The sequence below is a fragment of the Lygodium microphyllum genome, chromosome 17 (assembly GCF_053477565.2).
Source record: "Lygodium microphyllum isolate KBCC chromosome 17, Lygodium_microphyllum_v1.1.10, whole genome shotgun sequence".
Lineage (NCBI taxonomy): Eukaryota > Viridiplantae > Streptophyta > Polypodiopsida > Schizaeales > Lygodiaceae > Lygodium > Lygodium microphyllum.
The window spans coordinates 146,854,675-146,863,859 of NC_141151.1; the positions used below are offsets into that span (position 1 = coordinate 146,854,675).

Consider the following 9,185-nt stretch of genomic DNA (forward strand, 5'->3'; position numbering starts at 1 on the left):
ATGAAAGTTCAGAAAGTGATTTAGATCCAAAAGTTTCATCAATAATCATTGAAAAAAACAAAAAGAAGGAAACATCCTTAGGAAACTGAGTGAAGTCAATAACTCATATCGGACCATCAATAGTTTCAAGGGTATCAAGAAACATTGAAAATCCTAATTTAAATCTTTCTTCTAAAGAAAAAGGGCTTTTGTTCCTGTTAAAGAATGAAGAATCATCCTCAGAAGAAAAACTTTCACAAGAAATTTCAAATAAAGTCCAAATTGTAAATGTTAAAGGAAATCAAAAAGACGGATTTCTTGGAGATGATGAAGAAGGGAAACGAGAGGAACAATAAAAATTAATGGAACAACCTCAAATTTCCACAGAAAAAGGAAATTTTTGGAAAAAACATTGAGTCAAGATTTGACAGAAGGAGAAAGAAAACAATATCATACACTCATCAATAAGTATCCAAATCTTTTTGCAACTTCAAACAGAGAAATTAGAGAAATGAAAGGGAAAGGGCTAAAAATAGAATTGAAAGAAGATGCCAGGCAGTATGTCAAAAGTTAAAACCCCTGACTTCAAAACAAATGTAGTCTTGAAAGAAAAAGTAGATAAATTATTGCAAGTAGGATTTATTTATCTTGTAGAATATTCAGAATGGGTCAGCACAATAGTTATAGCATCAAAGAAAACTGGAGATTGGAGAATTTGTGTAAATTATAAACCTCTAAATGCCATCACAAAAAGAGATCATTACCAGCTTCCTTTCATAGATGAAATTTTAGATTCAGTTGTAGGTTTTGAAAGGTATAGTGTTTGTGATGGATATTTTCAATTACCCATTGCTCCTTAAGATTAGAAGAAAACGACTATCATAACACCATGGGGTTGTTTTTGCTATAGAGTTTTACCTTTTGGACTTAGTAATGGACCGTCTTGGTATCAAGGGATCTTCCTAGCCTAGCTGTCCTATATAAAGGGACTAGTAGGTGTGATTGCAAATATCTCAACACCCCTCCTCAATCACAACCAAAAGTACAAAGTGTGTAGAGGCTTTAGTAAAAGCAACATCTGCAAGTGTGGGCACACCATAAACATGGCAAAACACCAGAGGCTGTCGCAGAAAAGGCTAAGTGTGGGTACCACAAATATGATGAACATCTAGAGGCTGTAGCAGGGGCCTTACAAAGTGTACAGAGGCTATAGTACAAGGATAACTAAGGAGTTTTACAAGTTTATGTTTGAGACATTAGGGCTAGGAAACACAAAACTAAAAAAGTCTATCTGAATAGAAGGACTGATGAGGTTTGTCATTCTCCTGGTGGTCTTCTTCTTCTTCTTCCTTTGCTCCATTTTCTTCTTCTTCTTGGACTGCAACTAGATATGCCTTTTGGGACCTCTTTTTTGCGTGGCAGAACTTCTCAGTGTGCCCGGTCCTTTTGCAGAAGTCACAGAAGAGCTGATCCTTCTTGCCTTTGTACTTGTTGCCAACATATAATGCATGCTCATATCTAGAGGTACTTGGTTCTTCCTTAGTTTTTATCTTCTTTTCCTCTTCTAACAGTGATGCCTAGATATCAACAAGTTTAGGATTTGGCATGTTGATTAAAGTTTTTGATACATTATTATATTCAGGAGGCAAACTCTTAAGTAGAACACTGATGCAAACATGTTCTTCCATTTTAATGTTGATTCTTGCAAGTTGGGTTAGAAGTCCTTCCATGTATTTTAGATGTCTGGCAAGTGATGTGCTGGACTTCATTTCAAGCCTGAAAAACTCAATCAGGAGACCATACTTTGATGACTTAGACTGTGCACCGAACAAGGTGTCAAGTCTCTTCCATGTATCCTTGAGGTCTCACAGTTATCCACATGGTGGATATAGTTGTCGTCTAGCTCTAGTTTGATAATGGCATGGGCCTTATCATCATTCTTTTGCTAAGTTACAATAAGATCCGCATCACGAGGCTTCTTTTCTTTTCCAGTGATAATGGCCCGAGGCCCTTCTTCATTAGGATGAGTTTGATGCGGGTCTGCCAGGTGTGAAACCCAACTCCTTTGAATCGAGCAGTTGAAGAGTCTTTACCCATGTTAGACTTACAGGAACAGTAGCAAATCAACTTCAAAATTTTGAGATTTATCAGTGGAAGAGCAGATTACAATGTGTCAAGAGACACAAGTAAGGACAGTGTGAAAACACACTATGCGGAGACTATGTCTGTGTTGATGTTGAGCTTGAATCTTCTTTGTTCGGGGTCGTCGATCCTTCTTCAATCTTTCCAGGTTCTTCCCCTCCTTGATTTGATGCTGGGACAATAGATCAGAGTGGTAGTGTGTTGCTCCAGGTGGTAGGAGAGAGAAAATAATGAGATTTTTGAGCTTGAGTGGAAAATTGGCTATGGTGGATTTTAAGGTTCATGACAAGAGCCTTGTTTTTTGCTTATTGCAGGAGCTATGGTTGATCATTTTCAAAACTTTTCTAATGAAAATGTAGCTATTTTCAAGGCCTATCAAAGCCCTATGATCCTCGTCCAGATTGTGGCCTATAGTGATGGCTGCATCAGTGCAATCGTCAGTAGGCGCAGTTCAGCCAGGTCCTCGCAATTTCCTGAATGCTAGAGCAGAGGGTGATCAATGTCATAATGTGTTGTGCCACGATGAAGCGCCCTGATGTAAGGAAAGATTCCTTAGAAGGAAACAAGAGGAGATATGCTTTGTGTTGGGAGATGCAGGGACTCCAATCAAGGTATGTCCGGTAGGTCACAGATTTAGGCTATGGCAGTGCTGACAATTTGAGCAATGTTGAGCTATGGAGTTGCCAATGTCAAGCTCTTAAGTGATGCAGAGAAGCCTTGGGAGTCAAGGAACAAATATCCAAAAGAGAGCAGTTTCAGATATGACCTGTGGAGAGAGATCCAGGAGATTCAAGTTGATAGGGTGCTGCTGGCTATGGTTGCCACAACGTCAAATGAAGAAGGAGTAGAATATGAGCTCCTGGACTTAGCTTGAGCTAGACTGAGCTCAAGCTGAGCTAGATGAGAGTACAATGGAGTTGGAGGAGCATTCCCATGCTCGACTGTGCTCTAATACCATGTACAAGATGCGAGATATAGAGCATGGCAAAGGTGGAAGCTATGGAGGATGGAATATAAAGACACAACTCATGTTGACATGACAATGTAGACAACTGTTACACAAAAGTGAATTAGGTTTTAAGATTGAGACTTGAACTCATAAACACAATCTTGTGTATGGACAACAATGACACAAACACTTGATAGAAGAGACAAGTACTATTGCATTATCATCATATGAAAGTGATAATTCAAGTACATCATTATATAGAGTTCTTTGGTAGCACTTAACATCCACTATGCATATGGGATTTTGTCTCTCTTCTTAGAATGGACTGCATCTTCCTAGCCTAGCTGTCGTATACAAAGGGACTAAAGTAGGTGTGATTGCAAATATCTCAACATTAAGGAGTTTTGTTAGAGATTTCAATGATGATATTTGTGTTCATAGTACAAGATTAGAACATTGTGAAAAACTTGACAAAGTATTTGAAAGATTGGATGGATACAGTTGTTAGTTAAATCCCAAAAAATGCAAGATAGCCCAACCAAAAGTAAAACTTCTTGGTCATATAGTTTCGAAAAATGGTATAGAGCATGATCCTAAAAAAGTGGAAGCCCTACTAACCTTAGTCTCACCTATAGATACTAAAGAACTTATGAATTTCATTCATAAGGTAAGATATCTACCAAGTCTCATTCCTTTGGCATCTCAGTTACTCTATCTGTTACAGATGGTAGCCAAGAAGGATCCTTTAGAGTGGACTAAAGAGGCTGAGGAAGTGTTTCAACAAGTCAAGGAAATTGTGGGTCATGCATAATCAGTTCAATCACCTGATTGGGAAAATGAATTTTTTGTGAATCCTTCAGTTGGAGAAGATGCTATTAGAGGAATTCTGATGCAACAAGGAAGGAATTCTAGATATATGAGACATATCTATTTCGCAAGTTGAGTAAAGTTGCAAATAGAAAAATCATATACATAAATTGAATTGGTAATGTTAAGTGTGATATTTGCTTGTAGGAAGTTTAGGAGGTATTTACTACCAAAATCCTTTACTATTCTGACAAGCTATACACTATTACCACAGCTGGTGAATAACTCAAATCTCTCAAGAAGAGTTGATAAATGAATTGTTGAACTTGAAGAATTTCAATATAAGTTCCAGGTTGAGGACTCAACTAGGGCTACAATAGCAAACCTTTTGACCTATAGAGGAAGCTCTTTCTTGCAAAAAGAAAATTTGTAAATAAAGAAGAAGTGAAACCAGAAATAGAAAACTCATTTTTTATATATTTTGATGGATCATATCGTGAGGCACACCAAGCATCATCAGGAGGAATAGTAGTATATGATTATCAAGGGAAGTTGATAAAAAAAGAAACAGTTAAACTTGAGGCAACAAGTAACAACGAAGCTGAGTATGTAACCTTGCAAGCAGCTATTATGCTTTGTCAAAGAATGGGAATTTGAAGGTTGAGAATTAGAGGTGATGCTTTACTATTAGTAAAGCAAATACCTGGAGTTTGATAGATCAAGAATCCCAAACTGAGAAGGATGTGTAATAGAATTCAAAGAGATTTAAAAAAGTTTTAAGCCTGGAGTTTGAAACATACACCCAAGGAAGAGAATCAAGAAGCTCACAATGCAGCCTAATTAGCAATTTGTCAAGTATTTGTAATGAAAGCAGATATTCCTCTTTATAGAGGAAGAGAAGCCCTAAATTTGGAAGAAGAATTTCTCTTAACAGGGAAATTACCTTTTAGTATTCTGAAAAACAAAAAATATGGGTTTTTAAGAAGAGCTGGTAGATATAAAATGGTGAACGATGTCCTTTATGCTAAAGGAGTGGATTTAATCTTGAGAAGAGTGCCTTGGAAAGAAGAAATATATCATATTCTAGAAACAAATCATGAGGGGGCATGTGAGGGACATTATTCTTACAAAATAACTTTACAAAAGATTTTAAGTGAGGGATATATGTGGCTAAGTGTTCAAAAAGATGTCAATCACTAGTGCAAATCTTGTCATGAATGTCAAAGAATGAGTAAGAGAATATTAAAACCAGAAACAAGAAAAACAATCCTTGCATATGATATCTTTGAAAAATGGGAAATAGATACAATTGGCCCATTAGCACATACTTTGAGAGGAAAGATATATATTTTGATAGTAGTCGATTATAGATGTCGCCAATTGTGAGACGAGTTGTTACTATCTGGTCAACATCTTGAGGACCATCATTTCCAGAGCAATGGTGAGATTATGGTGGGTGGAGCGGAGTATGACATATTTTCTTGCTGAGAGTTGAGGGGTCAGGTTAAGGATTCAAATAATCAAGGAACTTTGTTTACACTTTGCATGACGCACAAGTACGAGTAGATAGGCTAGGCACAATATCTTCAAGTGTATCCATATTTTTTCGTGTGAGCATCACTTGAGTGTTTGCATAGCATGAATTCCAATTGGCATATCTTCTTAAATCATGTATGTATGGGCATGAGGTTCTATTCCAAAGCATATACTTCTTAGGGCACATTGCACGAACAAAAGCCAGCAACATATAAAAGAAATTATCAGTTATTGAAGACTTGAAGAGCATGTCAAGGTGGCTTTTTATGGATTAGATCTTGGATGTCTTGGCTTCTAGCATTCCTTATACAATAATCAAGGTAGCTTGTAGTAGCAACACTGATGGGTAGGGGTGTTTAGACTCGTGTCCTGTTATGAGATGCAAAGAAAGTTGCCAACTTATTTGGCAAAGAGAACTTTGACAAAATGCACTTTTTCATTAGAGATACAAGGAATATAGAGAAAGTGGACCCTTCTATTTTTTGAAGATGCAAAATGCAAGGTTAAGCCCAAGTGAAGATGAAGAACATCAAGATCAAGAAGAGTACAAAGACCAAGTAGGCAAAGAAGACCACCATGAAGTCCACCATGTTGGAAACTGCGAGGAAGACGAGAGACGAAAGGAAGAGAGGAGACAAGAGAGTTATGAGACATCGGAAGTGGAACCCCAAAAGTGTGTAAACTGAGCACACATGATAGGAATATATAGAGGGGACCTGGGGCACTATATATAGACAGACTATATATAGCTAACTTGGGGCGCTATATATAGACAGACTATATATAGCTAACACCCCCGCTCAAATAAAGGTCCCTTACTATGGATGAAAAAACCCTTGGGGGCTCAAGGGAAAAACCCACAGCTCTATATAGACCTACCGTTATATTAATATTCAAAATATAAAATTACAAAGTTGAACTTACAAGAGCTTATTCATAGGCATCAAAGGAGGTACATCACTCGTGAATTATAACATCAACGGAGAAGGAGCTACATCACTCCTGAATTACAACAGCCTATTCAGAGGCATCAAAAGAGCTTTATCACTCCTAAATATACAAAATGTAAAATAAAGATAAGCGACATCACTGCAAAAGATAAAATCTCTAAGAAATTCCTTCAATTGAACTGGGGATGTAAGCAGTATATTTGTCACATCAAAACTTAAAGAAAAAACGTTACAGTGACATTAGAACAACACAAGGTCTATAGAGACGGTTCGCAACGCCGCTCTATAGACAACATAACACATATGGGGCCCCATGAACAGAATATAAATAAAACAATTTGTCATCAGCTGGAATAATATAAATAAAACAATTTGTCATCAACAAGAATATAGATGTTCATCAGCTGGAAAGAATATAAACAAAATAATGTGTCATCAGCTGGAATATAGACCCTCATCAACTGGAATATAGACCCTCATTAGCTAGAATAACAAACGAGGACGATCATCATGAATCTGAGTAAAAGTCAAGACATTAAGAAACTCTCACAATGAGTAGACCCTCATTAGCTAGAATAACGAACGAGGACGATCATCATGAATTTGAGTAAAAGTCAAGACATTAAGAAACTCTCACAGTGAGTACCTTGAATTACTACCATAGATAACAATCAGCTTGAGAAACTACTCTTGAACTCAAAACAGGACCAAAACGAGGCAAACTGTAAGCCAAAGGAAATACACACATATAAAGATATTAGAGGATCAACTTTACTTTACCTTAAACTATTCCTTCCTGGCATTTAGTGGTAAGTAACTATTAGCGTTTTAGAAGGAGACAAAACAATAGAAGCAGACGCATAGATGCGCACTTCAACCTCTCCGTTGGTCCCTAATCATCTGCTCTATATGCTCACGGAGGTCTTGACGGCGTGCACACTTAAACCTCTCTGTTGGTCGCTAATCATCTGCTGTTTCCAAGCTTCCCTTCTTCCAAAAGGAGATTTAAACCCTAGGATTCTAGGGTAGACCTTTACCCACCTCGCCCAAGAACTCGCCTCCCTCCGCCAACAGCTCGACCGTGACTATCGCAACCTCACCGACTGGCTCCGTTATGGACAGCAGGCTGGATACTCTTCGTCTCCATCACCATCATCGTTAGTGCTGACCAGTGATTTTCACATATTGGCCATCTTTAGCCTGGTCCAACCCAAAATCAGGATAGTTGGTGACGAAACCTGTAACAGCACCTTCACCAACACAAGTGTTCCAAGTCAGCAGCATCACCACAGCACCAGAAAAGGCAAGCTACCACAATTAGCAATACTGCATTGTGAACGGCTCCCAGTATGAAGCCACCAGCAACAAAACCAATGACGAAGGGAGGCACAACAGTCCAGAGAATAACACGAGGGAAGTTCCGGGTAAAAGAGTAGCTCTGATCAATAGTCAGTTTGCTCACAGCTGGATTGCTTGCAACCCTGATTGGTATGCCTCCATCAATGGGCCCTGAATACTTCCTGGAAGTTCTTGATGAAGATAGCGGACCTGATGAGACAGGACCTGATGTGATAAGGCCTGTGGCAGGGAGATTGGGAGCTAGCGGCCCCGAATTCTGGCAAGAGAGGGGACCCGAAGTCTTCAGATTTGCTTTTGCAGGGTCAAAATTTCGAGACAGGGGCCCTGAATTTGACCCCTGGTGACCTGTAGGCCCAGATGTTGAGTCCTGCGGAGGATTGCCGCCTGATAGGGGCCCTGAGTTGGAAGATGCGACTCTGAAAGAGCCTGCTCTTGCCGCGCCACCATGGATAGGGCCCGAATTTTTCACCTTGGGAGCCTCGACACTGATAAATTCCGACGGTGACGCCACTGACCAGAACTCCCCCTTCATCCCGCGGCTAATCCCGGAGCTCAAGAAGAAGGTGGAGATAAGAACTCGCTGGAGAACTACGCATACAACATGCGGGACGAGAAGATAGCTGACAAGCCGAATGCCGCAGACAAGAAGAAGATCAAGGATGCGATGGAGCCGCCCTCTTGTCATTGGTGATCGTGATCTTATTCTTCTGCCCCATCGTCTTGTCCTCGTCTCTAGCTTTTGCCCTCGCCTGTCTTTCCCGTTGGAGTTATAGGCTTAGGCCTCATAGGGTCAGCAGCGTGCTGCCATCTCTCGCAGGTGTTGCTGGGCTCCGATACCATGTTGGAAACTGCGAGGAAGACGAGAGACGAAAGGAAGAGAGGAGAGAAGAGAGATATGGGACATCGGAAGTGGAACCCCAAAAGTGTGTAAACTGAGCACACATGATAAGAATATATAGAGGGGACCTGGGGCGCTATATATAGACAGACTATATATTGTTAACTTGGGGCACTATATATAGACAGACTATATATAGCTAACACACCAAGAGGAAGAAGTCATGATATCAAAATATAAAGCCAAAACCGGTGCCAAAAGAAAAAGAAAGCTAGGATCAACAAACCAAAACCATGAAAATTGGTAAACATGTTGTAGGTCATGTTGCTTGCCAAAATCTGAGAGAGTTAGAAGCTGGAGCCAGACACTTGCTACAGGTCTACGAGTCAGACAAATGAGAAGGTCTGTTCGTGCAGAAGCTTGTGGGATTCCTTGAAGCCTTGAGAGGAGGGTGGACGCAGGGCATTCTTGGCAATGAATGGACCTAGAATCCTTCAAGTGGGATATGAAGATGAGGAGGATCCTCCTTCTACAGTACTAAACAAAGGTATTGAACATCAGCTTGAAATTCCTGCTGGACCTCTTGGAATCAAGGATCCTCTTTGGAATGACATATAGGAGGACA

The 9,185-nt window shown here is 39.6% G+C and overlaps 1 pseudogene; it reads right to left on the reverse strand.

The window, feature by feature from the left end:
- Positions 1-7,165: 7,165 nt before the first annotated feature.
- LOC148022445 (protein SHOU4-like) lies at positions 7,166-8,614 on the reverse strand (annotated as a pseudogene).
- Between the last annotated feature and the right edge of the window lie 571 nt (positions 8,615-9,185).